We start from the raw sequence: 26,326 nt of genomic DNA, 5'->3' as shown, positions 1-26,326 counted from the left end.
GACACAACATGAAACTGTGCTGGAAGTGTCACCAGAGGCTCTACACATGAACTCCAGAATTGAGAACATTGTTTCTGTACACAGAGTTTACTAAAAAGAAAGATTTTGAACAGTTCACTGTCTCTGTGTCCTCCGGCATTTTGACAGTCAAAAATAGTCAATCTTTACAAAATACAATTATGAAAATTGGAAAAAGAGAAATAATTAAAAAAAACTTTAAAATTGAATGAACAAATCACAGGTTGGGATTTTATTGCTTTTTACAAAATGTCCCAACTTTTACTGAAATGAGGTTTGTCCTGTGCATGACCTTGAGAGAACTGAAACACATCTCCCGGCTCCAGAGCTTGGATGAAAACTTTCAGCCTTGAAATGGACATTAAAATCATTGATCTGACCTCGCAGATGTTGCAGGTGTCTGGGTATATTTCTCTGATTTATGACTGCCTTCAGCCTCTGCTAGTATGACCTAGTAGTGTATTGTTTGATTTCATTATGAAATATTAAAGGTGATATATGTTTTATGTTAAGGTTTCTCCTATCCCAGCTGTTAAACAGATACAGAGACTATGTTTAAGCCATTGCTAGGTTGAAAAGTGTAAACAGCTTTAAAAAAAAGGACCTCACATGGAAATGTAGGAAAGTGGATTGTATTGAGGGTATTACTGAAAACATTTGTGAAATTACTTATGATCTTTTCTCTGGATTCTGTGTGAATCCATTCAACCTGAAGAAATTTCCTCAAATTTTCTTAGATTATATAGGCCTATTGTGGTGGTTGATGTTTAGAAAAATCAGGGTATAAACCTAATTTTTGTTCTCATCTTATTTCAAGCTTTGCTGAGGTTTTCGGTGATGCTAAAGAACACTGCTATGCATTTGATTGGGTTCTTGTTAGTTGTAATTGTGTTGCTAGGTGGTTGTTAAAGGCCCGGATATAGTTCAAGCGAATTCAAAGAACAAACTAGTGTGATGTCATTTTGAACAAAACCAGGCCAAAACAAAGTTCATTTCAGAATATTGAAACAGCTTGCCACAGTAAACTTTCTGGAAAAGTTTGCTCTGGCTGGTATCACCTTTGATTGGTCAGTAGCGATTACGCAATGGGTGGGTGTGGGTCTGAGACCCCGTCATTTGACGAGGAAATAATTTATTTCTTCTGTTCAGTCCGTCAAGGTCAGACATGAGTAATACTTGAACACACTGGAGAGCTGCAGTATTAGCAGAAATACAAAGTTCTGTCATGAAACTCTAGATGGCGCAGGCTGATCGGCCCTTAACTCAATCTGCTTGCAATCACACCATCCTCTATAGGGCGCAGCTGATTGGTTCCTGCTGTATCAGTAGCCAATGAGCTCGCTGCTCAACCTTCAAATACTGGTCAGGTTTTGCTGAAGCACTGCAGTGTGCTTTCAGAAACCCTCCCTCTTCCCCAGCTCCACCTGTATAGATCTGCTACGGGTAATTCATGTACACTATATTGTTCTGCAGCAGCAGCATGTCTTACTTGCTCACAGCAGTGTGTCGTGTGTGGATTGACAATAGCAAGTCCAGTACTTGCTCTGTAGCAACAGCAATAACAGCAGCAGAAGCGTAGCAGATTTATACCACCAAGACCAAACCCATCAACACCATCATACTCATTACCATGCCAAACATTCAGAGAGTTGTCATGTCAGATATTTAACTTGTAATTCTAATCCAAAAGCAACACTGACACCATTTTCATGTTTAATACTGTAAAGCTGATTATTTTAAAGCAATCTATTGTATAACATGCTTTACAAATGCACATGAAATTTTATTAAGAGGAAAGGGCACAGCTCATATTTGCATATTCATCAAAATGCTGCTCATCTGCATCTGAATGTTTGCTAACGGTAAACTGCAGAAAAGTTTGCTTGCTGACCCGAGTCAGTTGCTGTTGTGCTTAGGGTTAGGCCTGTTAACTAGCTTAACAAGCAAGCCTTACTTATGCCAAGTTCACACTACAGGATTTTAAGCCAGATTTAAGCCCGATTTGCAAATCGTTGAGCTCGCCGACAGGTCGGGGTGTTATCGCGTGCAAATCGCGGGGGATTAGCGGGCGATGAACGTTCGGCAATCTGTTAGTATGAAAGAGCCAACAACGCATCAAAGACGCTCGCAGACTCCTCGCAGACGCGTCGCCAAGCCCAGAAAAAATATCTAGCATGCTAGATAACCGGAGCTGTCGCACGACTCAACCTCATGTGATGTCATGAGCTACAGCCAATCAGAGCAAGGCATGGGTTGAAGTTGTACACAACACGTTGATAATTGAAAATTTTAAATGCGGCCGTCAGCCAAACATAAGCATGCAGCTACATCTCCGATATAAACATGCTGTACTCACCTCCAACTCTTTCTATAGCACAGACAGTCCCTGCTGTTCGTGTATGCTGATCCACTCTTTCACCCATACTCTCTTATTTTTTCTTTTGCGTTTTTTTTTTTCAGAGCAAATCATCTCACAAACAGTTTGCAGCACTAATTTCTGTCTGACGTCCGTATTCAAACAAAGACTCACGTGTTGTGTTCTTCTTCGCTGGGTAGTGGCACGCGTGCTGTTTCGCGTCATTTCCGGTTCATTTTATCGCGTGATTTTTCATGACAAAACGTGGTTTGTAGACAAGATAGAATCGTTGGGTGACAGAGTTGTTGTCAACTCGTGTAGTGCGTTACCTCCTGTTGCGGATCAATCACGTTGTGTCGTGTGGTGTGAACAGCTCAACAACTTGAACACTCCTGATTTCACAGAGAGCAAGTCATGTAGTGTGAACCGCACAGTTTCAGCCCGACGTTTTAAAGTCATGTAGTCTGTATGACCCTTAAGTCTATCAGCATAATCAGAAAAACCATGGTGGTTGGCATGTGAAGTTTTGCCAAGATCAGCAGTAAATCAACATTAACTAGCCGGAACCAACATGGAAATCCTTGTCTAAGCTGGTAATTTCATCAAAAGAGACATCATAACCAAAAGAGGTGGAAGTTGAGTGCATGACCAGCTTCAGTGAGAGTCCATAACTCTGAGGACCTTTCCTGGACCCTCAACACCTCCATCCTGATCAAAAAGGCGCAGCAGTTCCTTTACTTCCTCAGGAAATAAGGAAAGCTCATTTATCCTCCCGGATTCTGCTTAACTTCTATCACTGCAACATTGAAAGCATCTTAACAAACAGCATCACAGCGTACAGCAACTGCACTGTGTCAGATTTGAAGGCCCTCCAGCGAGTTGTAAAAACTGCCCAGTATATCACTGGTGTCTATCCTCCATCAAAGACATGTATCACACACTCTGCCTACAGAGAGTGAGAAATAACTCCCACCCAACCCTAGTCTTTTCACTCTACTACCATCTGGTGAATACAGGTGTATTTGCAGTCACACTAGTGGACTCTGGCACAGTTTTTTCCATTTGCACTTCTGCGTATGTAAATCAAGGAGGTGTGCTCATAACTCATGTTGGTCCATCAATCACAAGAGCGATACTGTTGTTGATGTCCCTGTAGACTAACTGCACCTCCTAAAATTGTGTGTATCCTTCTAAAAAGGATTAAAAATCAAACTATTAAAAATGCATGGTTTATGTTTTTTGTTTTTTTTTACAACGTGCCTTTTCATTTGTTCATCTTATTTCACAACATACAATTTTTGTAATATTATTTTCAACCTGTTGCCAGTTTTTCTAAATATCATGCATTGAAAGTTACAGCAGTGCCAAGTGTTTTGTCCTCTGAGGCAGTCGTTGTGGTTGCATTGGTTAATTTTAATCTATTACAGGTCTGGCCAGTGTAATATTAATTATTAAGTTGGATCTATTTTGTGCAGCAGAGTTGACGTCACTTGCGTCTTCTGTGTGTGTATCGCATGAAGGCAGCTCCTTGCTACTTGCAAACGGACTCATTTGAGGAGACGGCTGACTTCGAGACATTAATTTACCGCTCTGATTGCACTATTACTTCACGCTCACTCTCGATCATATCCAAGATAAATCATCACCACTGATGTGTTTTGTTGACCTAATGACATCATCATCATCATCAGTTAAAACACATGCACATGTAACTTTACTTCCTGAACAAGTGTGGACCCGAGTTTGAGATGCTTTCACATTCACCCGAATCATGCATTTCATTGCAATCAAAGTCAGGCCACCTCCTACAGGTAGTCTTAGGTTCGGCACTGTGGTGTGCTCCCCAGTACACAAGACAGCTTTCGCATTACCAATTTTTTATGTTTTGAGCTGAACTGCAAGAGTAAAAAACACAACTTTAAATGAAGTGTTTGTGACAGTAGGGCTATTCACACTGCGCTGAATCCCGGATTATCCTCGTTTTAAACCCTGCTTTTATCCCCAGGTGGAGGAACGCTTTACACTTGTAATGTAGAAGTGGGGTTAGCATTGCTTTTTAACCGGCTTATGCAGGATTAGCACCACTTTTGTGCTGTTAACCCCACATTGCAGGACCAAACTTGTGCAGTGTGAAACAATGCGGTGTTAGAATGTTATGACTAGATGCTTAGCTGTCGACAACCAATCACGTGCATCATATTCACATGGTTTGGACAGTCAAAGAAACACCACATGTTGCATATTTTCAGCATTTGAGAGGGGAAATGGAAACTTGTCCATTGGAGCGAAGAGGTGACCATTTCATTCTTAACTTTATAGTCTGAAAAGTTAATTCAGGAAAAACTTGATAATCTGCAATATACAATATAAGGATGTGCAACGCTAACAACCTTTGTAAACAGGCTGTGTGCTACGTCCATACAGTCAATGACATTGTCACTGATTTGCATGACAAATATACAAATAAGAATGTTAACCCGGGGATTGAGGAATGTACATTGGGAATGCCCAGTAATAAATGTTATCCCTGGGTAAAGTATGAGTAATGTGAAACATAAGATTAAGCTTGATTATGATTCTGTTTACCTGGGATTTAGAATGATTCAGGGTTAACTAAGTGTGATAAGCCCTAGAGAATGAAAATGAGGATGGAAAATTATTATTTATGAATATTTGAACTTTTTTGATGCAAAAAAAAAAAAAAAAAAAAACCTCATTAGCTAACCTCCAGTAGCATAAAGATCTGAAAATGCATTCCATGACCCCTTTAAGTTAAAAGAAACTAAGCTTCTAGAACACCTGCTGTAAAAGCAGGTCTGTCTTGCTTAAATTTGCAGTCAAGGAAATGTGACTCAAACTGTTGCGAGGATAAGCTTTATTGCAGAACCTCAGTTGGCCAAAGAAGGGTTGAGGGTGGAAGGCCACAGGGATGCTGGGAGGAGAATGCAAGGAATGTCCATTGCTGTTTACAGCCCGGGACGCTTCACACATGCAGGTCAGGGGGCTGTCATCTGTCTTCCACTCTCTTACGCTCAGCTTCTCGTCCCCCCTCATTACACGAGGGTCAAGCTCAGAGGTGACCTAATTAAAAGCTCATTACATCACAGACAATATCCATTAGCATGCCAGGTCAAGCTGTTAATCCATTAGTGTTGCAGAGGCTGCCTGTCCAAGCCTCACATTTTAAAAGCCCCCTCTTTCCCAAAGTATACACTTGCTTGCACACAGAATCTCTTCTTAACATTATCTGCATCCAAACAGAAGATGATTTTGGACTCAGACAATCCTCAGATAATCATTGTGTGGATTTAAGGAGGAATACACTAATATATCTGTTCCTAAACCTACTGAGCTGCCTACCTAGATGGCATTTTAAGACATCATGCATGTTCAAAAAATAAAGGTTTTTTATTGCATCAGTTGGTTTAGTTTAAGAACTTTTCATCCATTGCACAAAATGTTCTTTATAATACAAATAGGTTCGTCAGACTTTTAATATATTCATCACACAAAAAAAGTTATGGTTATTTTAAGAACTGCACACTGAAAGTTTTTTGGGGGAATCCAAAAAGGTTATTTTATGGCATCGCTCACTCTTTTTATTATGGCGTGCACATTATTGCATTGCAAAAGCTATTGCAAAAAAACTAAACAAAAAAGTCATCATTGCATTTATCCTTTGTAGAGAAGGCAATCCGAAAATGAACCATATATACAAACCATATGAACAAACAGAAATCATTGAAGATTTCAGAAATGTATTATTTCATAGTGGAATTCTTAAGACCATATGGATGTTAAAGTTTATCCATGAAACCATTAATGCCAATAAAGAACTTTAATTCTATAACCTAAAGTCTATAACCAATATTTGTTGTTCGCCATGACACAATTGTGATTTCACAATACCAACCCAGACAGCAACATAGTGTCAGACCAGACCCATACTCATACCAAATGTGGGCCGGATCTGGGCCGACACTATGTTGCTGTCTGGGAAGAGACAAAATTGGAACATTAAAAATGGCCAAGCAACCAACTTTACCATTTTTGGACCACCTGAGATGGACTGACCATTATATTATTATTAAGGTTGAGCTCCTGGGGTGACCAAACAAGACTGGTTAAGCACCTAAAAAACAAAAACATCTGTGCACATATTAATGCAGTCTACTTTTGAAAGCTTTCCACATGATGCCAGGAGACAGTGTGGATTTCATGCATTATATAGTATCTCCACCTTCACATAGGCTTCTCCTGTCCCTTGAATCTCCTGTAGCGTCTATTGAAGTTCTGTTCAAACAACGACCCATGCACCTGCGAGCTGAATGCATGTATTTATCCGTTCACTGGGGACTGAGCCATACAGAAGCACTCTGCAGTCTCTTTGAACCTGCTTCCCCTGGTGGCTTCCTAACTATACAGCACTCAATGCTTTGTAAGTGACTCCAGCAGTGGGGGCAGACTGAACAGAATAGAAAGTTAACCGAGGAGAAGAAATGGTAAAACAAACAAAAAAGACCTAAGAAAATGTCTTTGATGCATGAGGGGCGCACAGGGGGATCAAAGACCTTCACGTTGACCAACGGCTTTTGTCTTCATTGAGCTCATGTCTGGACACCAATGTAAGTCACTACCATATTCAGAACAGGGAAGCTCGTTCCCTCTATGGGACACTAGATTGCCACCAATTCCTCTAAAAAAACATCCACTGTCAACGGCCACTCATGTGCCTTCCTCTCCCGCACGGTTCCAGGGTTTCGAGTGAAGTGGAGGGACATCTAAGTCTTTACCTGTCAGTTTCCCCACAAAGAAAGCGAGAGAGTCACTGGTAGATTAATGGGGAGAAGATTTGCCCAGTATTGTACCTCCTTTAGATTTTCTCCCAAGATTTGCAGTCCAGTCAACGCTAGTTGCCAAAAGCCAGAGCCAATTTACAGATTTTGTGCAGCCAGAGTTGACCAATTTTAAATAAACCTGCGTAGTGTATGATGGGCACAGATTTTTATGTTTTTTTACCTCAGGTTGTGGTCACATTTACAGTTGCTCGTGAAATTTCATGGGTGTAATCCAGTCATTTCAGTATGAATCTGTGCGTTTGGGAGTTTTCCATGATGGTGACAGCGTTTCCCACAAAGATTTTTCTCATGACCAAGTTGGTCACGAGAATTTGACAAAAAGCTGCATGGTTTTAAATTGACTTCTGTCTTATACATCGATACACTATTGACAATTGACCTTTCTGATGGGAAATTTCACTGGAATACCACTAATGTGACTGCATTAACTGAGAAAACTGTTAAAGGGGTCATATAATGCCATTTTTGTCTAAATTAAAAGTTTGTAATATACTTTAATGAAAAATTCTCATGAGTATTGTAAGAAAACACTAATTTTACCTGGTCAAAAACAGCTCTGTTTTCAGCACGCCGTTTAAGTGCATGTGTCTTTAAATGATAATGAGCTTTGCTCACCCCGCCCCTCTGTACACAATAACCATAATGCGTTGTTCATTATAAACGTGGGATTATGAATTATATTGAGAATGTCGTGCATAGAAAACATGCCGTAATGTACCCTGAGTGTAAACCTTAGCTGCATTCATCGTGAAGCATGCAAGCGATTTGCAAAGATTAATATAAATATTAATATAAAGGTTATAAAACGTTACACTCACTTCTTCTTCTGGAGGTGCAGCAGGAACACGGATAGTTAGTACCGATCCTTTTTTCAGGAGCAGCTTCTTAGCAAAACCAGCTTTACTGACCCTCGTTTGTAAAGCAGTCTGGTGTGTGAAATGATTCGCGCAAACATGAAAGCATTGACGTTGATCATCGTGGGGAATATTCCCTTCGAAAACAAACTCAGCCACTGCGTCTTCAGCGGTTCGGATTTAGGAACATCAACATGATGCTGTGTTCATTATTACACCCAAGAACAGAACACCACGATCGCTGAGACGCCATTCTGCTCCAGCGTATCAACAATGCGGACTATGATGACAGCTCGCTCAGGGTGGGTCTGTGTTGAAACGCTGCTGTCAATCAACAATCGTGGGAGGGGCGTCGATTTTGTGACGTCACAAATTCGAACGGCTTGATTTGAGAGAAGGGAAAACATATAAGAAGATTAAAAAAAAAAACACTGGATGGATTTTTATCATTTTATGATGGTTGTGTACAGGCACCGCTAACACACATTTCAGTACAATCAACTTGTAAAAGTGCATGTGCCATTATATGACCTCTTTAATTGTTTTGCTTGAAAATGCATATTTTTGATAATAAGATTTAATTGGTCATCAACAATTGCTTCAGTTTTTGTAAAATCAAACCTACACTGTCAGCACTACCAGCAGCTGATGCATATGAGTAGATGATGTGACAGGAATTAGCATAATAAAGACTATAAGGAATCGCACATTATTAAAGTATTGTTAGGATTAGTTGAGAAAAGTTGGGAAACTTTAAGTGTTTGAGGGTTGGGGGGGTGGTTAGGGAAGAGAACTAGAGATGGGGGTTTAAGTATGTTGGGAACGAACGCACACAAATTGTCCAGCTTTCATTAGTGTGGTGAGTGAAGACTCCGCAGAGGGCTTGATTCCCAAGACTCTCAGATAACAAGTGGCTTCTCACACTGGGGCTTTCTGTTTCCTCCAAATAAAACCAAAAAGAGAAAAAAGGAGCGAGATGGAGAGTGAGTTACCACAGAGGGGGGGAAAAAATGGGAGAGTGATTCCAGCAGCCAACTGTTATCTGCCCGGCATTCAGTCAGTGTAGAGTTATTTTGGTTTATTTATCCCAAGAGCAATGAATGGCTGCCGACAAGATATTTCTGATAGATGTGATAAGGGCTTCCATCCTTTAAACATGCCCTCTTAGCTTAAAGTTAACCTCACCTCTAAAAGCCATTAGTGACAGACATAAAGCCGAGGGGGAACGTGGAGGTCTTCACTGAAACATTAATCTGCACACAAGTTATTCTAGACATCTCCAAAAGCAAACAGGAAAATGAAAAAGTCCAGAGTGGAATTTCAGGAATACGCAAGACTGACACCTTCGTTTCAACTAGAAGGTCAATCATCTTTAGCTTTAGCATGTTAACCACGAGAGCACTGACTTCTATGGTTGGGTCAAATTCAGGATTTAAGAATTGGCTCCCCTTCCCTGAAGTGTAAAGTTGAATCGAACTGGACACAATGATTAACAGCTATTTTAACTGGAATGACAGAAAGAGGAATTTAATTATTAGATATTCAAAAGAATTCAGCGCATGATTTCATTAACCCGAGTCGTGTAGATGGGCATGCATAAATTAAGTTTGGAAAAAACTTGAAAATAACCAGGTATGTTTGTAACCCCTAATATTATGTTGCAAGGTCAGTTTGACCCATTAAAGTTTTTGAGTTGTCGAAAATAATGGTTGACTCAAATTTCTTTATAGGTGTTATCATGAAAGTTAGAAAAAGGTGCAGCACTCACTCTTAAATGAATTCAACCTTTAATAGTTAAAAACAAACATGTGACGTTTCTGGCATTTTTTACAGGTGTTATCAACCAGTTAGTCTACACAAACTTTCTCATATGGCGGCCGATCTCTAATCGATACTCTTCTGTTTTTAGTGTATGAAGTGAAAGTTTTCATATTTCTGTGCCCAACCATCTGGCCAGCTAGTGATGAGAAGCAGAGATGATGGCTGGTATACAACGCTGGCAGTACTCAAGTTTCTGATATCTTTTGGGAGCCTTTGATGTGCATTGCTCCCACCCCTGGCTTCCCGCTCTCAGGAAATTGCATTCTGTCTGTTTCCACAGCAGATAAATGATCTGGGAAGGGGGCTGCACACTGTCACCAGCCAGTCCTGTGTCGCATTAACTGCGTGTGGCTTCATCTGCTGCTGGCCAGGTAATGAGCAAACACATTGCATGCAACTCCCAATCTGAAATAATTAATACTGAATAACAGTTGTAAGCAAATTGATGCATTGATTGTTTTATCAGAATAATATTTTTCACTGACAATTCTTTGAAAGGCTGCCAACAGTGCACCACTACTGTTACCCCCTTTAAAGAACCGCCATTACAACCATATTTAATGAAGTAAAATACATCAGTAATACCCCCTAGAGATTCTTTAAAGCTTTTACTTGTCTTGCAAATGGCAAGTTGTTGGACGATTGTTGGACGATAAACGTCATCACGGCGAACAGATTAACTCATCTACTCACTAGTTGCTTTCACAGCCTCATTGTGTTTATTCTCTTGCAAACTATTCTAACTCAAACTTTCAGGAAAAAAATTATATATTTTTTAAAAAACTGGAAGCTAACATCATACATCATACACCCACTATATTGCTAAATCTACCCGAATTTTCATATCAACAGAAAAATATAAAGAGATAACTTCTCTTGAGACTTCATTGCTTCAGAGCAGTCATAGTTAATCCCAGACAGCAACATAGTTTCGGCTCAGATCCGGGCCACATCTGGTACAAATGTGGGCCGGATCTGGACAGACACAATGTTGCTGTCTGGGATGATATGCTAAAGCCCGCCGGCACGTACGTGATTGGTTACAAGGTAGTTTGTGACGTCAGAAACACCAGCGATTTCAAAGCATGTTTTTGAGACTGTCTTTGGTTCACTGCAATTTTAAGGAGGAAATACTCAGCAATGCTGTCGACTTATGAATTTACACATGGTTTGTCTTAAAGCATATTAATTACACCCCACAGACATATGAACAACATTAAAAACATGATTTTCACCACAGGGGGACTTTAAGTTAATGTTATTTAACCGTAGTTAATGTATGCAACTTGAAATGTATTGGAAAATATATAAGTATATCTCTAGAAGTTAGCACAAACACACAGTTCATAAATTATGTAAATGTATTCATGGTTATTTCATGTTGGCTATTGCATAAAAAAATGTAATACTTCACCCAAAAAACCCTTTATTCATGTTGTTCCAAACCTGCATGCTTAAAATGTAAAAGTTGTTTATTAACCACCATATTGCTTTGATCACATCCTAAATGTATATTATATTAACTTCCTTGTCTTCATTTCACACACTTCTTAATTTGCATCGACAGTTCCATGAAGAATTGTTAACATTCATGGAAACTTTCCACTGCACAAAAGCTTCTTAATAGTGGAAAAAAGATTTTTCGGATACTTAAAATGTTCTTCACACTAAGAATTACATGGTTCTTTTAAGAACTGTTTACTAAAAGGTTCTTTTGGGAACCAAAAATGGTTCCTTTATGGCATAACTGCGAAATCCCCCCTTGGGAATCTTTATTTTTAAGAGTGCACCTCCTCAGAGTCATAATGCAACGGGTCAAAGGTCTTCCCAACAAAAAAATAGCAGCCTTGGCTGTCAACATTAGCATGCACTGCCCACATTACGGCTCTGGAAAATGTTGCGTCTGCATTCTGAATCATTCTGTTTGATGACAGACAAGAGCAAGGCTACTTCAACCCTCCGTCCCATTCCAGACGACTCCCCGCATCTCGCAAGGCCTCTGACCGACGGGCCGTGAAGGTTCTCGTTTCATTCAAGTACCGTGTTACCCTCCATTCACAACATCACAGAAAAAAACACACTTGAGTATTTCAGAGCAGGAAGTTTCCTGCGGGGAGAAAGTTTGGTTTCAGGTCAGTGTGCTTTAGTCGGAGAGGAGGTGCGCAGGGGGAGGTGGTGGAAACTTGAAGGCAGTGGGAGTGCTAGGCAGCTGGTCGGAAAAGGAAAAGCCGGTGGGCCATTGGGATGTTGAAGGTGGGGGTGGGCGATAGTGCCGTTGGGTCCTTGGAGGAAACATTAGCAAAGCGTGGAGGAAAAGCTGCCAAATTAACTTCTCACCCTTTCAATCACACCCCAGAGGATTCCTGTCCCACTTCACCTCTGCCAGTCTGGTTGGTTTTTCAGCCTCTCTTCCCATTCCAAGTTAAGACATTGAACGACCCCTGAACGCCTTCGCTCCCCAACAACCCAGAACACTCGGTAACGTTAACACACCAACAAGCCAATGAGGTCGTATGGCCTCTTTCTGCCCTTTACTTGTTATTTTTCCTTTTGTGTGCCTTACGAGCAGAACTCAGCGAGGCTCCCCCTCGTGTGCCTTTTGAAGGAGTGGAATAAATGTCTCATTTGTATCAGTGACACTTGTTCTAAATGCTACGTTTATGTTTAGGCCGATTTAAAGGTGTTATTGGGAGCCTAAGTCTTTTTAGCTTGAGGTATTTTTATTCTTTGCCCTTAATAACATTCGCTAAAATGAAAAGCAGATGCGGACCATATTGGACCTATTATATACAAATATAAAAAAAACATTTTTATAAGGCTCTTGCAACATCTGGAATTCTTTATAATTAATGCATTGACCTCAAGATTTACCTTCCACCTGTCAAACCAGAGATACTCCTATAAATGACTACGGACTATTGTTTATTTATTTATTTTCCAAAATAAGGAACCTGTGGCTACAGAAACCTTTGCACATGTCTTTTGAATGCCATCCAAACGTTTATTAACTATAATTTCTAAGGCAAGTTTAACCCTGTAGACCAGGGGTTCTCAAAGTCTACATTCGAAGGTCCAAATCTGAATTTTCATCAATGTCAAAGGTCCAGAATAATTGGTTATTACAAAACTTGTTTTTAATAAACATGCATAACAAATTATTATTTTATTTTTTTTAATAAAGTGCCTTTTGCATTTAAAAGTACATTAATAACAAGTGCAAAAGTGGCAAAACAATTAGTTTAAGCATTTTTTTGGGAACAAAACACAACAAAAGGTAGGCCAAAATAGTAATATGGTACAAAATACCTATGTATTTTGTGGATATTGCTGTTCAAAACGTTTGACATTTCCACTCTTTACAAATCTCGTTACAAATCAAACAGAACGGCTTTGTGCTGGATTGGGGCAAAATGAACCAGCCTGATCTCATGAAAAGTGCCTCTATAGCACACATTGTGTTTATCATGCAATTAATTGTGTGTAATACCCACGTACCCCACACCACTAATCCTACCCAAGGGGTTTACAGTGCGTATCATATGCACGTAAAAACTCATTTTCACATATAAATTGTGCTATAGAGGCGCATCTGGTGAGAACGGGTTGCATACCTCTCTGTCCAATCATCTTTGAAAACTCTATTTTCTTCGTCAACTTTTCTTTTCCTGGAAACTGACATCCTCACCCATACTAACGCTCACTGGATGTCATGACAACAATGTCATGGAGGAAAACTTTAAATATCTCCAAAAAGACATTAAAAAAAAAGAAACATATGATTTTAACATGCGTCAAAGTAGGAAATCCACACTTTTAATCCCTTACACACAATTAGTCTTACTCCTTACTCTTGAAATACGAAATGGAGGCGGGTCCGGATTGAATTCCCTCCGGGTCCGGATCCAGACTTTGAGAAGTGCTGATATAGACTAAAGTAGGGATGATGTATTTTTGTAGGCCAAACCCGGGAAACGAGTTTGCATATTATCTGAAGTAAAGTTCAGACTGTTTAACACTGATTGATCAATTACATGAGACATGATACATTTCAGTAAGTCTATATCTATATCTTACAGCATACCTTCTGATGTTCATTCATGTTTATTTTGTGCTGTAACTAGCTAAAGATGAAGAAGCAATCCGTTCATGCGCCGCTCCGCTTGAACGACAGCGATCTGTCACGCCACATTACAGCGCCAGAACGGTATCGCTTGAATTTCATAATAAAATTGACAGAATTCAAAAGCTGAGACTGTGTTTCATATCAAAAGTAGCCTAACAAAGATCAAAGCTAGTTATGAAATATTGGATGGGAGGCACTTGTTTTGTACATTCATCAACTGAAAACACCATAGACCAAAAAAGATTGATTTTTGGGATTTAAGAATCGATATTTGTTCATCAAAATGAGAATCGCTTTAAATGTTGAGCCAAGGCAGATCTTGAGGGCAGTGAGTGTAGATTAACAGCTCACAGTTAATGATTAATGATTGCCTGGAAAATGGAAATGCCTGAGCTGGCTTATCCGTGCAATAGAGAACTAACATGCAATTCTGTTTGTGCTCATAGTGGATAGTATTTTATTATAACAAGGTCCAAACTTAACATGCACTTTTGATGAGTGAATTAAACAGAATGACTCACCAGAAACCTTTTGAGCAATTGCACCATTAATTGATTTAAATTGAACTGATGTGAGCAAATGAAATAAAAGACTTGTAAACAGTCTATAAAAAGTGACCTTTAAGGAGGTATTTCTACCTGATTTCACCTATAAATTCTAATTTTGTTGTTGTAACCTACTTCAATCAGTTTGATGTAATATGAAACAAGGGAATTCTGTTTTAACTTAACTGAGTTACACTGACCCAACATACAATTTCCAATAAAGCTCCTGCTCCTTGCTGATCGGCACATTTTGCTTCATTGAGAAATTGTGATTTGGGGTTATTAAACACAATAAGTTGCATCAAAGTGAAAATCACAATTGACAGTTCTACTCTTCAACACAATGATAACCACAACATTCAATAACAGAAACTCCTCTAAATGTCCAACTGAACATTAAACATTATCATAAACTACCAACATCTTTCCCTTTACCTAATGCAGTCCCTTGCAAAGCATGCTGGGAACTACAGACCATGAGCTTCAAGACAGATTGTAGAGACTATTGGTGGCAAACTGTGATCTACTTAGGCTGACGATGCTGAGTAGTCACGAGTATCTCTTGTGTTCGGGTTGTGGACACTCAGGGCCCTATTTTAAGGATCTAAGCGCATGGTCTACAGCGCAGGGCGCAAGCGCACTCAGACGGCCTACGCAAGTCAACCTAGGCCAAAAGAGTAACACTTGACGATGTATGACGTAGATGTAGCGTAAGCTTTGACGCCTCTCGCGGTTCAAAGACACAGGGCTGGGCAACCGCGTTCGTCATTACGTTGTGCGTCAAGTTCAAGTGTTACTCTTCTGGCGTATGTTGACTTGCGTACGGCCGTCTGCCGGAAGCTAGTTATTTTAGTCTATATAGATTTAAATATGGATATTTTTCTTACACGAATGCATCACTTTAGAAGGCCTTTATTAACCCGTTTTGAGCACTTTTAGCACTTCCAAAAAAATATACCCACTGACTCCCATTATAAGGCTTGGAAGAGTCAGGGCATTTTTTTAATATAACTCCGATTGTATTCGTCTGAAAGAAGAATGTCATATACACCTAGGATGACTTCAGGGTGAGTAAATCATTTTTGGGTGAACTATCCCTTTAAGTAATTTCACCTATAGCTGGAGAAATCAGGTTATATACTGACAGTTGTGTTATATACTGACAGTTCAGTAAAATCTTCAGGTTGTTTGAACTCAGTTATCATTAGTAATCTTTAAAAATATATATTTCATTTCAACAAAACCAGTTATCACATGAAGTACAACCCCAAATCAGAAAAAGTTGGGACACTGTACAAATTGTGAATAAAAGCAGAATGCAATGATGTGAAAGTTTCAAATTTCAATATTTTATTCAAAATACAACATAGATGACATATCAAATGTTTAAACTGAGAAAATGTATCATTTTAAGGGAAAAATAAGTTGATTTTAAATTTCATGGCATCAACACATCTCAAAAAAGTTGGGACAAGGCCATGTTTACCACTGTGTGGCATCCCCTCTTCTTTTTATAACAGTCTGCAAACGTCTGGGGACTGAGGAGACGAGTTGCTCAAGTTTAGGAATAGGAATGTTGTCCCATTCTTGTCTAATACAGGCTTCTAGTTGCTCAACTGTCTAAGGTCTTCTTTGTTGCATCTTCCTCTTTATGATGCACCAAATGTTTTCTATGGGTGAAAGATCTGGACTGCAGGCTGGCCATTTCAGTACCCGGATCCTTCTTCTACGCAGCCATGATGTTGTAATTGATGCAGTATATGGTCTGGCATTGTCATGTTGGAAAATGCAAGGTCTTCCCTGAAAGAGACGACGTCTTGATGGGAGCATATGTTGTTCTAGAACTTGGATATACCTTTCAGCATTGATGGTGCCTTTCCAGATGTGTAAGCTGCCCATGCCACACGCACTCATGCAACCCCATACCATCAGAGATGCAGGCTTCTGAACTGAGCGCTGATAACAACTTGGGTTGTCCTTGTCCTCTTTAGTCAGGATGACATGGCGTCCCAGTTTTCCAAAAAGAACTTCAAATTTTGATTCGTCTGACCACAGAACAGTTTTCCACTTTGCCACTGTCCATTTTTAATGAGCCTTGGTCCATAGAAAACGCCTGCTAGATCCTGTTTAGATATGGCTTCTTTTTTGACCTTTTGGGCCCTATCTTGCACCCAGCACAATTGACTTTGTACACCGATGCATGATTCATTCCTATTTTGCACCCGCGCAAAGCACGCTTTTCCCTCCACAGAAGCACGTCGCTAAACTAGGGAATGAACTTGCGCTCCCTGGGCGGTTCAGCACAAAAAAGGAGGCGTGTTCCGGCACAAACAATCCCTGGTGCTATTTTGCTGTTCCATAAAACAATTGCGCCACTGGCCAGAAAAAACCTAGTCCAAAGTCAGTGGCGCGTTGCGCGTTGTTCATTATGTTATTTTAAGGGCGCATGCTTGACCATAATGTATAGCGTGCACAACGCGCATACACTTTGATTCCCTAATCTACACAGAAGCAGCAGTTTTCATTTTTGCAAATCATATTATTACAAACGATAGATAGATAGATAGATAGATAGATAGATAGATAGATAGATAGATAGATAGATAGATAGATAGATAGATAGATAATAATTTATTATAAAAGCATACATCTAGCTTACACATTTACCCACATTATTATACGCCTGTTTAACCGAAGCTAATTTGGGTGTGTTTCTCCATCCCCAATGTCACTTCTCTCTCTTTTACGGCCCTGACGAGAACGTCGGTCTCCTCGGCTGTGAACCGCTCCTGGCGTGCGTCTGGCAAATCCGCCGTTATAATAGCAATACGCCAAGGAAAAAGCGCGTCTGCTCTTAAAGGGAATGTGAGATGATGCTCTGATTGGTTTATTTCACGTTACGCCCAAACCACACCTATGAATAATGAAGCTACTTCAGACCAACCCCTTTTAGATTTGCGCCGGGCGCAAGAGTCATTTATCCCGCCGGGAAAATAGCAACCGAAAATAGTGCCGTCTAAGGGCCCGAAGATCACGGGCATCCAGTATGGTTTTCCGGCCTTGCCCCTTACGCACAGAGATTGTTCCAGATTCTCTTAATCTTTGGATGATATTATGCACTGTAGATGATGATAACTTCAAACTCTTTGCAATTTTTCTCTGAGAAACTCCTTTCTGATATTGCTCCACTATTTTTCGCCGCAGCATTGGGGGAATTGGTGATCCTCTGCTCATCTTGACTTCTGAGAGACACTGCCACTCTGAGAGGCTCTTTTTCATACCCAATCATGTTGCCAATTGACCTAATAAGTTGCAAATTGGTCCTCCAGCTGTTCCTTATATGTACATTTAACTTTTCCGGCCTCTTATTGCTACCTGTCCCAACTTTTTTGGAATGTGTTGCTCTCATGAAATCCAAAATGAGCCAATATTTGGCATGACATTTCAAAATGTCTCACTTTCAACATTTGATATGTTATCTATATTCTATTGTGAATAAAATATAAGTTTATGAGATTTGTAAATTATTCCATTCCTTTTTTACTCACAATTTGTACAGTGTCCCAACTTTTTCTGATTTGGGGTTGTACATTTTCTCTGTTGAACTGACTAAAGATTTTTTTTCAGTGTGTGCACTAAATATGATTTACAGACCAAAATGATCATTCCACTTTAAATGCATGTTCCTCAAAAAGGAAAACTCAAATGCTTTAAAATATGATTACCGTGTTTCCATTCAACAATGATCCTCAAAAGACAGCCTTGCTAATGTTTGTTGGAAATACATAATATCAAATATAAAACAATGACAGAATAAAAATTGAAAAGTGATTGATTACAAATTTGTACAATTTGTTGTCATTAATAAATGATGCAGGTCGATAGATGGTTAATTACTAGTTTGCACAAAGCCCACCCAGTGAAAAACTACACCAAAATGTATGTAAAATACGTTTATTTAATATTAAGTATACTACAAATCCATTAACATATTTACTGACATATAGCTTGAGACTTACTGGTATAAATATAATTAAACTTTATTTGGAGTTTCTTCATTATAGCACAATGCACATTTCTTAATATTAAGCTTTAAATGTGTTTAATGTCACTATTAGTAAGGATTGTATGATCTCTGTATAATATCAGTCTTTAAATGCAAGATATTTAAAGTGTACCTTCAATAGTTTCACTTTAGCACAATCAAATAAACTTAAGTATATCTTAAATTAGACTTTAAGTATATAAATGTAGTGTACTAAAAGTGCAATTACAGGGTATTTATATTAAGTACATAATATGTAAATGCATTTGTAGAATACTTGGCATAAAATAAACATATTTTGAATACGTTTTAGTATATATATTTTTTATTAGGGCAAACATACAAGAGCAAAGATTTATTGTGAGAAGAACAACGGCGCTCTTCCCATTACAGAACGCTTTCCTTTGTTTGGCTTTATTAATACCAATATATTACTCAAAGAAGAAAGGGTGCATTAAAGCCAGAACATGTACCCTAGGAATAATAAATGGCAACATTGTGAGGGCCTAAACATTTTCGTTCATCCCCAGCTGTTTCCTTGCTCATCGTGCTGCGAGATAACATGAAACACTCACGCAACAGCTTCATTTCACAGACATCTGTCATCCATTAAGGACAACACACTCGGCCTTTAAGGGGCAGAGTCTGATCTCTGTAGGGTGTGTGTGTGTGTGTGTGTGTGTGTGTGTGTGTGTGTGTGTGTGTGAGAGAGAGAGAGAGAGAGAGAGAGAGAGAGAGAGAGAGAGAGAGAGAGAGAGAGAGAGAGAGAGAGAGAGAGAATGGAAGGGGTTAGGCTGAAGCTAGATAGGGTTTCTTTAAAACGACAGTCATTTATAATGGACAAATTCCGAAGGACATAATGCTGCCAAAGAGCTTAAAAAGAAAGTATCAACATTCCAAGATCATTTTTTCTCTAACTAATAATATTTCATGGATTCCGATTTTTTTTTAACGAGCAAATGGGTCGAAACACATTGGGCCCTATTTTAACGATCTGAAACGCAAGTGTCAAGCGCAAAACGCATGTAACTTTGTGGGCGGGTCTCGGCGCTGTTGCTATTTTGCCGGCGTGATAAATGACTCTTGCGCCCGACGCAAATCTAAAAGGGGTTGGTCTGAAGTAGCTTCATTATTCATAGGTGTGGTTTGGGCGTAACGTGAAATAAACCAATCAGAGCGTCATCTCACATTCCCTTTAAGAGCAGACGCGCTTGTTCCATGGCGGATTGCTATGGCGTCATTTTTTAGTCAAATGTTATGAGCGTGTAAGACATGCTCACGAGCACATTATGTTATTTCACACGCGCAAAAATGAACCTTCAGCTGGCATGATAAAAGTACTCGCGCACAAATTCAACAACCGAGAGGTGTACAGGTAGCTGCGAGCGAGCGCCTGGCATACTCTCATAGGTTAACTCTGCTTGTACAGTGGAATCCTGCTTGCGCGCGGCGGGCTTCTGCTCGAGGAATGCTGTTTTGCTCGTGCAGTGGATTTCTGCTCGCTCAGCTGATTTCTGCTCCCTCGAGTCTACACGACTTTTGACAATTTGGGGGCGGAAACCAAGGAGGGCACTGACCCTCTTATGATTGGTCACTTTCATCATGGAAAATCTTGGGAAATCCTAACCCCGCCCACCTTCTGACGCAGCGCGCGTCACTCAGCTCGTTCTGCTACTCCGGTTATCTCTGTGTATATTTTAGGCAACGAAATATGTGATAAAACACCTTACTAACTATTTTCGTTTTCATTTAAAGAAATCTTAAACATGATAGCCACACAAATGTGGTTCAGGCAACGCGTATTGATTATATTCACTGCACATAACGTTTGCCTATTTATAACAAAACGAAATATAAAACACAAACCTGCCTCTTTTCATTTTAAATATAATATAAAAATATTAAACATTTTAATATGGTCCAGGCAATATGTGCATTTGTACTAAACAACAGATTTTGCAGTAAACACCATTACAGATCATCTTCGTTGTATTAAAATTTAAAATGACAAAACTCAACCCAGGCTCCTTTTGTTACATTTCACTTTTATCAATATTAGCCATTATAAAAGTATAAGTAAAAGTTATAAGAAGCTATACAAATAAAGCAAACAATTCAGTCAAACACACAAAGTCAGGGCTCAAGTCTAACCATACAACGATGACCGGGTGCTCGGCGCTCATGTACCCCGCCTGGAACAGCCTTTCCTACTCCGATTATCTCTGTGTATATTTAAACACAGAGTCATTTTAAATACAATTTAAAATGACAATGAGTTTTGTCATTTTAAATTGTAATAATTGTATTTAAAAATTTAAAAACTGTATATGTTGTTTACTGCAAAATCTGTTGTTTAGTACAAATGCACATATTGCCTGGGCCATATTAAAATGTTTAATGTTTTTATATTATATTTAAAACGAAAAGAGGCAGGTTTGTGTTTTATATATATATATTTTTTTATAAATAGGCAAACGTTATGTGCAGTGAATATAATCAATAGCCTACGCGTTGCCTGAACCACATTTGTGTGGCTATCATGTTTAAGATTTCTTTAAATGAAAACGAAAATAGTTAGTAAGGTGTTTTATCACATATTTCGTTGCCTAAAATATACACAGAGATAACCGGAGTAGCAGAACGAGCTGAGTGACGCGCGCTGCGTCAGAAGGTGGGCGGGGTTAGGATTTCCCAAGATTTTCCATGATGAAAGTGACCAATCATAAGAGGGTCAGTGCCCTCCTTGGTTTCCGCCCCCAAATTGTCAAAAGTCGTGTAGACTCGAGGGAGCAGAAATCAGCTGAGCGAGCAGAAATCCACTGCGCGAGCAAAACAGCATTCCGCGAGCAGAAGCCCGCCGGATTATAACGGCGGATTTGCCAGACGCACGCCAGGAATGGTTCACAGCCGAGGAGACCGACGTTCTCGTCAGGGCCGTAAAAGACAGAGAAGTGACATTGGGGATGGAGAAACACACCCAAATTAACTTCGGTTAAACAGGCGTATGATAATTTGGGTAAATGTGTAAGCTAGATTTATGCTTTTATAATAAACTATCTATCTATCTATCTATCTATCTATCTATCTATCTATCTATCTATCGTAATAATGTATGATTTGCAAAAATGAAAACTGCTGCTTCTGTGTAGATGAGAGAATCAATATGCGCTTTGTGCACACGCTACATTGATTATGGCCAAGCATGCGCCCTTAAAATAGCTTAATGAACAACGCAACTTTAGACTAGGGTTTTTCCTGGTCAGTGGCGCAATTGTTTTATGGAACAGTAAAATAGCACCAGGGATTGTTTGTGCCGGAATACGCCTCCTTTTTTGTGCTGAACCGCCCGGGGAGCGCAAGTTCATTCCCTAGTTTAGCGACGTGCTTCTGTGGAGGGAAAAGCGCGCTTTGCGCGGGTGCAAAATAGGAATGATTCATGCGTCGGTGTACAAAGTCAATTGCGCTGGGTGCAAGATAGGGCCCATTATGTTGCATCAAAGTAAAAATCACAATTGACATTATAAAACAAACATTTTTTTTTTTTTTTTTTTTTTTTGCCTCTTGTTCAGATTAATTAATTAAAATGAGCTAAAGTTTCACGATCCCAGCCTGTGTTCCCCTGTCTTGTGTGAGGACTTTTGTGTTATTTCCTGTCTTGTTTTGTAGTTCTTTGTAGTTTTTCATGTTGATCAGTCTCCCCAGGTGTGTCTTGTTAGATCCCTTGGTTACACGCGTGTGTTCCTATGACAATCAACCTTACCTTACCTTGTTAGCCTGTGTATAATTTGCCCTTGTGTTTCTCTTGTGGTTTGTCAGTCATTGTTTGCTGTAACATGCTCCTGTTTGCCCTGAATCTTCATCTTAGTGCGTTTATATACAGCGACTGTGACAGAAGACCTGACCATTAAAACGTGAGCTTATGGATCTTGCATCCACAAACGTTGCCCCACGGAGAGGTAACACACTGTTGAGAGGTGCGACTGTTTTTATTTTTCAAAACCTGAAGGACTACGTAGAGTTATTCAACCCTTGCCACCATGCCAGCTCCGATGACGTCTGCCTGATGGAGGGACTCCGGTGTGGACTGGACAACGACATTCGCTTCGTCATGCCCCAGGGTGATCTTTGTTGGACCCTTAAGGACTACATCAGTCTTGCGCTGTGGGTAAACTGATCCACACTCACAGTGGACGAAGCGGATGTTGGCTGCAACATCAACATCCAGCCTCACCTCGCAGCCTGACCCAGAGCCCAGCTCGTCACCACCCCGATCGACGGATTTGATGCCAGAGCCCCCCACAGACTGGATTCCTTCTGTCTGCCGCGACTTGTACCCGAGGAAGGGAGGACAGCACACACCATCGCCCTGAAGCCTAAGCGCCTCAAAGTGTCTGACCAGAGGTGTGAGCCGACGTCACCGTCCATCGCTTCTGCTTCATTTCTGCTTTTCTACTGTAAGTGTCACCTACTGTCAGACAGTGCATTTGCATTTTTCTGAACAGGAGAGAAACACATGCGAAAATCTGTATTTTTGGCCCGAACATTTGTGTGGATGTAAAAAGGCCTTGAGGGACATACATAGCGGGTATTTGTCCCCATAGCGTCTACTTCATGATGCAGTGTAGATTTCCACTTCGACTAACCAAATAATCCGTTAGTAATCAGATTGACGGCTCACTTGGACTGAAAAGCCTTCATGTAAACACATTAATCGATTCCAATGGAGCTTGATCCGAATGAAATTTCGATCGGATTGAAAGGGGTGGTTTATTCCTTTTCTAATCCGATCGAGAGAACATGTAAACACTTGATCCGATTGAAAACCGAAACTGAAAGGACTGCGCATGTGCAACGACGTAGAAATAGTAATGACGTGCGGAACGAGCTGTTTTTCCTGCTGAATAAAAAGTCTTATAAGTGTCCCGATTTTCTAAAAATCTCCTTTCACTCGTCCCACCAGTCCTTGATTCTTCCTGTAGGTTCTTTCTAGGCGCCTTTACATACTCTGCCGGCGTGCCTGTGATGTCACTTGACAGTGGTAGCCAATCAAAATTGGCATGTAACATGCGTGCTTCAGACACTCACAATATTTATTAATTTTATGCATTCTTCACAAGGAGTGACCCTAAAAAGCTAAAATGAACGCACAAGCATACCTGGTTCTTCTCGTCATAGTCGCGATGTTGCCCACCACAGTTTAGTGCAGGTGTCAGAACAGCGTCTCCTCGCAGCAGATATTCGTTTGTGTGTGTGATGGAGAGATACCTGCCGCTGGTTTGACTCCTTTACACATTTTAAGAGCTCTTTGTGAGGTCTCAACTTGTAAATATACCCTCATACGCATGCACATACTACAACATTGTTTTGAATGGGCGGTAAGTTCCGTCACAAAATATACGTCATAGAAGACATTTTTTTTAATCTTTAGTTTCAGTTTTTAAAATTACAGTGTGAACGCTAAGCGAACCAGGTCTAATGTATAATTTTCTTTTTCTTTTTTTGTCCGGAACAAATTAACCAAGAGAACCGAACTACAAGTGTGAACACACCCTAAAGCTCAAATGTTGGGGCGCTCGATCCAGCCCCTGCCCTTTTTCAGAATTAATCAAAAGTGCCCTTCTCAAACAAATATCAATGATAATATTGTCGTCTATAAAACAAAGTGCATTTGATTATAATTTACATGACAATGTGTACAAAACTAAAGTAGCCTAAATTCATGTTTATTTTACGTTTCTGTCAATCTGAGGTCGGTGTCGTTGCCGCAACGCGTTGCTATAGGCTGCGTCACTTGCGTCAAGTTGCGTGTGTCTTGCTTCGGACGAGGGTCTACAACATAGATTTTATGATGTCTATGGTCTACAACTCCGGAGTAGTGTGTGTGTGTGGACGGCAGGCATAACCGTGGGAAAAGTTATGCGTGTTAAAATGAAAATGCACTAGTGTAAATGTAGGTATCCCACAGTCTGCTCGGGAGCCGATGCTCTCGAGCCAAACATGGTTATTTCCATAGACAGTAAAGGTTATATTGGAGTATAGAGCTGGTAAGTCCAGCCCATCCGTAAAACCCCAAGTGGACCTCTAGGTTGAAAAATCGTCAATGCAAGTGAATGGGAGAAAATAATTATTTTCTGGTCCCGTTTGAATTGTGCCATGAATGTGAACATATGTTGTCTGTGAATTTTTTATATAATGTTTCATGTTACGAGTTTGACCGTATATTGTATGATTCTTTGGCTAGCAGTTGTGGAAAAGACATAACGAGAAAGACTATATGTCGCCTATGTGACGTCACCCCATAACACATTTCCCTCCACTTGTCAAATCACGGTGCTAATGCTGCGATAATCTATGGAGACAGATCGAGATGCCTGTGTGTTTTGTACCCAAATGTCAACATTCAAACCAAACGGGCTGTTCTTTCTTCAGATTCGCGTCGAAAGCAGCGAAGAGTTGTAGTCCACAAAGTGCTCTCACACAAAGTCTAACCGTATCAAACTTCTACCCGCTAAATTGTAGCATTCTTCACACGAAACATTATATTAAAAATTCACAGACAACATATGTTCACATTCATGGCAAAATTCAAACGGGGCATTGACGATTTTTCAACCTAGAGGTCCAGTGGGGTTAGCGGAAGGGGCGGGACTTACCAGCTCTATATGGCTCGACGGCAGGAAGGAATAAACCAAAAAAATTTTAAACGTTTTTTTTTTTTCAATAATAAAAGGTAGTGTGTCAATTCAATTAAAAATCCACACATTTTAAAATATTACATAATTCATTGAAGCCTGCTTGTCATAATAGGCTACACCGACCAATCGTCATCTGGCACAACAAGTTCAAATTTCATTGGACAATGTGAAGTGGAGCGGTATTTTTCCGGTCATTTATAAATAATCGTTTGATAATTACATGGACAGACGAATTTACATTTATAAAGCGATCTGAATCTGCGTCGTTTAAACAAACAATGGATGTTAATTAACTACAAAGCACTGCACAAAACCAGCACCAAAAGTAGCAGTAATGGTAAGTAGTATTCAAGTCACTTGTAGTCTATATTGATACACCGTTTACCATTTGATGAAACTATCATAGTTTGTTAAATGAAGCCCAGGTCTATTATGTGAAGTGTAGGCTGACAACACGCGAAATGGTGATTTTAAAAAAAAAAAAATTTTTATATTTGATATTTTTGATAATTATGCAGCAATAGTATAAGAGTACAGTACTACTGGTCAAAAATGTGGACACAATACTATTTTTATGTTTTTTTAAAAGAAATCTATGCGCATCAAGCCTGCATTTATTTGATCAAAAATACAGAAAAATATGATTACAATTTAAAATAATGATTTTTTATTTTAATATACTTTAAAAATATAATTTATTTCTGTGATGCAAAGCTGTATTTTCAGCGGCCATAACTCCTGTCTTCAGTGTCACATGATTTTTCAGAAATCATTCTAATATGCTGATTTATTATCAATGTTAGAAACAGTTTTTTTTAACCTGTGATACTTTTTTCAGGATTCATTGATGAATAAAAAGTTAAAAATAACAGTATTTCATTAAAATAGAAATTATTTTATAAGCCTTTACTGTCACTTTTGATCAATTTAGCACATCCTTGCTGAATAAAAATAGCCTATTAATTTCTTTAAAAAAAAAGAAAAAAAAGAAAGAATATTACTGACCCCAA

Source organism: Squalius cephalus (genome assembly GCF_949319135.1).
Source record: "Squalius cephalus genome assembly, chromosome: 20".
Taxonomy (NCBI): Eukaryota; Metazoa; Chordata; class Actinopteri; order Cypriniformes; family Leuciscidae; genus Squalius; species Squalius cephalus.
The sequence above is the reverse complement of the archived record's forward strand: the minus strand, read 5'-3'. Positions refer to the sequence as shown.